This window comes from Syzygium oleosum, unplaced genomic scaffold (assembly GCF_021117445.2).
Source record: "Syzygium oleosum isolate NSW1041296 unplaced genomic scaffold, Sole_v2.1 Sole_v2.18, whole genome shotgun sequence".
NCBI lineage: Eukaryota > Viridiplantae > Streptophyta > Magnoliopsida > Myrtales > Myrtaceae > Syzygium > Syzygium oleosum.
In genome coordinates, this window is record NW_026607502.1 from 5,473,298 (window position 1) to 5,478,988 (window position 5,691).

General features: G+C 42.3%; 1 pseudogene; it reads left to right on the forward strand.

The window, feature by feature from the left end:
* Nucleotides 1–478: 478 nt before the first annotated feature.
* On the forward strand, nt 479–5,691 carry LOC115687240 (cysteine-rich receptor-like protein kinase 25; annotated as a pseudogene).

Here is a 5,691-nt window from a genome sequence, read left to right on the forward strand (position 1 = left end):
CTATACTATATATATCATTCATCATTTACACATCGTGGTATAGACTACATGATTCATTGCATAGACTTAGTTTACTAAATTAAATCAATCACGTGTAAAAAAAGTAGTAAGAATAGGGAATTTGACATAAAATAACACAAATTCTTGCCACATGCCATCGATAGAACAAGTCTATATGTATCGATACTTTTCTACGATATTGCTGGCAATGCATTTTGATAAACAAAATATGTTATATGACTGTGTCCAGGTGACCAGCTTAATACTATGACTTCACTGTAACCAGAAACTTGCTTTCATATGTAAGCATTACATCACCACCTACCAAGACAATATTGCCAACTTTTGGTGCGGCGGGCTGCAACTCTTCCACCATTGCCCTAGATTTTCCCAGTCCTCGAAAAGAAGGAATCTCGAGAGCTTCTTCACGATTCACTTCTTCTTCCACGAGCCTAAACGATTGTTCAACCTACCAACAATGAACTCTTGCTTCATCATCTCCCTCTCTCTCTCTCTTTCTTCTTCTCCTTCCTCTTCTTCTTCTTCATCAATATTTTGAGTTCTGAAGCTGCACCCAAATATCTGTATCATGATTGTCCAAACACCACCCTCTTCGCTCCCAACTCCACCTACCAATCCAACCTCCACACCCTCCTCTCTTCCCTCTCCTCCGCGGCCGCCAACAGTACCGAAGGCTTCGCCAACGCCACCGCCACCGCCGGCCAAAACCCTCTTGACTGGGCCTATGGGCTCTTCCTCTGCCGCGACGACGTCATCGCCGCCACATGTAGTGACTGCGTGGCCACTGGAAAACAGGATATCCTCCAAAGATGCCCGAACCAGCGAGTCTCTGCAATCTGGTATGACCAGTGCATGTTGCGGTACTCGAGCCGGTCCATCTTCTCGGCCATGAAGCAATCGCCGAATAGGAGCTTCTACAACTTCGGGAACGTCACTCAACCAACCCGGTTCATGCAGCTCCTAGGAGAAATCATGAATGACGTAGCCACGAGGGCTTCAGCTGGTGGGTCGGGGAAGAAGGTCGCTGTGGCGGAGGTCAACTTCACGAGCTTGCAGAAGCTGTACGTACTCGCACAGTGCACGCCAGACCTGACGGCTTCAGACTGTCGCGCGTGCCTCCAGTTCGTGATCGCTAATCTGCCTCAGGAGAAGCAAGGGGGGATATTGCTCACTCCGAGCTGCAACATGAGGTACGAGCTCCACCCCTTTTATGACACCCCAGCCCTGGCGGCGCCGATGCCTCAGCCTCCGCCTCCCGCTCTGATGACCGGACCTAAAGGTATGCGTGTGCTTGTATTGCTTCTCTTCCTCCGTCCTAACTCTCCTTTTTTATCAGATCGAGGACATGGATTTTAGTCCAGTGCGCCAAAAATATATACTTAGATTTAGCTAACCTCTATGAAAGAAATATCTCTCCGACTAGGCTTTTGGATTAAATTTTTTTGATCAAATATAGTATACACCGTTAGTGTGAAAAATAGTACATCATTGATTTGAGAGAGCAATAGTTATAACTCTCAAATTAAAGGTGGATAAAGCCGTTTACGTATAATTTTCATTACATTGATGGTACAACCTTTATTCTTTTCTTAATTTCTCCGACAATAATAACCTGTGAAGTTTTCGTGGTCCGTCACGGTGACACGAACAAGCGGATAATCGCGGAGATTGTGACAAATTTGGTGAATTTTGATTCAAGGATTTATTTTGTAGTAGTCAAGTGGGTGAGTGAGATTTGTTGGAGTATCCGAGGAGCTTTTCAGAGAGTCTTAGCAAATTTTCCATGTCGCTCCGAAAAAATGGTCTTGCTTTTGTTCGTGTTTGTCTTTTTTCTGCTCTTTATTTCAAGCATAATAATTTTTCGAGTTAAATCTATGATCTTTTTCCTTAACTCTTTTCGCTTTATTTTAGATCAAGATCTTGATTCCAGACGTATCGATGTTACCTATCCACCGGATTAGTCATAGAGCATCAACCATGATTATTTATATTATTTTTCTTCAAAGAAAAAGACGTGATTGGTTGATTGAAGATATGAGGTTACTCCGGTTTTATGCTGCAACATTTTGTTAAAAGAACATAGTGGTTTCTGTTCTGCAGATCATATGGATAAGATTAGCTTTTTAATCGATTAATTGTTAATCCCCAATAACCGAATCGATGCACTCCCATAGGAATTTGGAAAAGAATTGGGTTTTTGCATGATGGACAGATCGTGGAGTCCAGCTTAATTGGATTTGAATTTGGATTTTTTCCTAACTCTCCTCTTTCTATTTTGAATCAAGATGTTGATTTAGGAGCATTAATTACCGCAAATATTTATTTTTTCCGGTCTCAGAGCGTTTGTTGGTCCTGTCCTTTTTTGAATTTGATTTAGGTATCTTCTCGTAATTATCATTAAAATAACATTCGAGTGTCTGCGTTAATGATATTATTAATAAATACTGAAATTTAAGAGAAATTAATACTTCATCCATGTATTTCGTCCCGTAGAGTTAAGATGTGGTAGGTGAAAAATATTTCCAGGGTGGATTACTAATATCGAGTTATGACATTAGATTATTTACATAACAATTGTTCAAGGATCGATTTTAATTGATTAATGGTTACTCCCCTATATTTTATAAATTACAGCTTCATTTCTTCAGGACAGTTGCTCTTTAAGCGTACTCCTTCTGTTTTATTCTATATTTTACATTTGCTCTAGCCTATGGTAGCAATTCCAGTTTCTAAAAGCTCATACAGTCATAAACACAGAGTGATGCTGTACAGATATGGTTTGCACATATGTAGGCAAAAGCAATGAATTTAGGGCGATAATGATCGCTGTCGCCGTTCCTGTAAGCGAAGGCGTGCTGCTTCTCTCCCTTGCTGCTTGTTTCTGTCGGAGGAAAGCAACCAAGATGCACGCAGCCATCCAAGGAGATCAAAGCGGTACGAAATACGTACCTGCGCTGTATACTGGAACGAATGATGAAACCATATGCGCTGGATATACTGTGCTATGATTTTGGTGAAATGACCATCTCGTATCGTTTCGTTGTGTAGGCCTAATTGAAATTACAAACGCCAAGTCTTTGCAGTACGATTTTGCCACCATACGAGACGCCACAAAAAATTTCTCTCGTCAAAACAAGTTGGGTGAGGGTGGATTTGGTGAAGTTTTCAAGGTACTGTTAGTTATTATACTTGAAAGATCTCTAATGTAAAAGAACTTGAAGATCTTTGGTTTGGTAGTTTGGAAAGTTGATATCAGAAGCTATTCATGGGTATTTAAACAACAAAATACTAATCTTTCAGGGCACACTTTCCAATGGACAACAAATAGCAGTGAAGAGACTATCTCCAGGCTCGCAACAAGGTGCCAAAGAATTTGAGAATGAAGTCATTCTGGCGAAGCTTCAACATCGAAACCTTGTGCAGCTGCTTGGGTGCTGCTTGGAGGGTGAAGAAAAACTGCTTGTCTATGAGTTTATGCCGAACAAAAGTCTCGACTACTTTTTATTTGGTACGTCGCGCTTCAATATATTCCTAAGCTATCGCTTTCCATGTTGAGGCGAACATGTGATTGGCCTCAAATCATGTTGAATGTTTCACTATCTTTTGGAACCTAAAGTTAGTTCCTTGCTTAAAATCCATTTAAGAGGATTTATCAACCGAAGATACTCGCATCTCAATTGTGCATATGTGCAGATCATGAAAGGAGCAGGCAATTAAGTTGGTCAACACGTTATGAAATAGCATATGGAATTGCTCGAGGAATGCTCTATCTACATGAGGACTCTCAACCTCAGATCATCCATCGCGATATAAAAGCAAGCAATATCTTGTTGGACAGTGAAATGAACCCGAAGATTTCGGATTTTGGCATGGCAAGGATTTTTGGAGTGGATCAATCACGAGCAAACACCAATAAACTTGTGGGGACTTAGTAAGTATTGTCATGCCTTGTTCTCAACTCTTTTATGCTTATGTTGCTAACGTGTCATGGATTGCAGTGGTTACATGTCACCTGAGTATGTAACACGTGGTCAATTCTCCGTGAAGTCAGATATCTATAGTTTCGGTGTCCTACTTCTCGAGCTCGTTATCGGTAAGAAGAATAGTTCTTTCTACCAACTAGACGGGGGCGAAGATATTGCTATCCATGTAAGTTGCATAAATCGACTCTATAACTCAAATGAAAATTGTTAAACTATGCAAATTTGATGTTGAGAAATTCTTTTCATTGTATTTTTTCTAGGCCTGGAAAAATTGGAGAGGCGGTATGCCGTTGGCAGTGTTAGATCCGGTCATTGGAGATCCGTATTCAAGGGATGAGGTTCTTAGATGCCTCAAAATTGGTTTACTGTGTGCTCAAGAAGATCCAAATCGCAGACCCACAATGGCGGACATAGTCCATGAGTTGAGCAATCGCTGTGTTACTCTTGAACTGCCCCAACAACCGGCCTTCTTCCTCAGCAGGACAGAAAGACCGATACCAGATCAACTAACCAGTAGGTTTATGCCATTGTCGACTAATGAGATGTCGTTCGCCGAAGTTTAGGCCCAGTGAACGGTGATGGGAGCGAATATTTCGTCATGATAGTCTCACAAAGACCTTGATCATAAGATCCTTGGCATTGAGTTGAGGTCACTGATGGACAATGATCAAACACGTATGTCCTTTACATATAAAAGTACAAAGTTTCTTAACTTTGAGGCTAATATGTTTTGATCCACTAGACATGGATGGTTGTCTATATTAATATTTGGGGGAAATTTCAAATAGGTACCCAAAAGTGGGGTCTTTTTCTCAAAATAGGGTCAAAAGTGGACATGGTGTCAAATAAGGGCCTGAAGTGCCTAATCAGTCTCAAATAAAGGTCCGAAGTGCTCAATTAGTCTCAAGTAAGAACCTGAGTTCACCGGCTGGTCAAATGCTCACCGGCCGGCAAGCAGGTTACTGTTCCGGCGATCGGAACAAGGGCAATTTCGTCTTTTACTTTTAAAATTTTTTTTTCTTTCTTTTTCCTTTTTCTGTTTTTTTCTTTTCCTTTTCCTTTTCTTTTTTTTTTCCTCTCTTCACTCCGCCGGCCATAGCCGAGGCCGGCATCAGGCGAAGGTCGCTCTCGCTTGGGCTGGTCGAGCGAGGGCGAGGGTTGCCCTCGCCGGATCTGGCGAGGGTCGCCCTCACCCGCCCAGCCCAGGCGAGGGTTGGTGAGGGCGGCCCTCGCCTGGGCTGGGAGGGTGAGGATGAGGGTTGCCTCGCCGAGGCCAGATCAATGGGAGATCCGATGGAAACCCATCTTTTGCTTGCATGCAAAAAGATCGCATCTCCATGAATGATGAGGGATGAGGATGACCCATCTCTTGTTATCGCTTGTTGGCTCGGATAAAGAGCATCCCGAGTCGAGATCGAGCAAGAACCACGCAACCCACCTCATCTTTTCGGGAAAATTATCCGCGCATGGTCAAGAGCCCCACCCAGATTTTCCCGAGAAAAGTTACAGAGAGAACAATTCCTCATTTATCACGAATTCGTGTGTACAATCTCTATCTTCGACCTGGGCGTCGTGAATTTTTCCCAGATGATCAAGAATAACAAATCTATAGAACAAAAAGATGGAAAAAGGAACGAATGAGCGTGTAAAGAATGATTCATGACCTGCGATTTTGCTACTGCTGCTG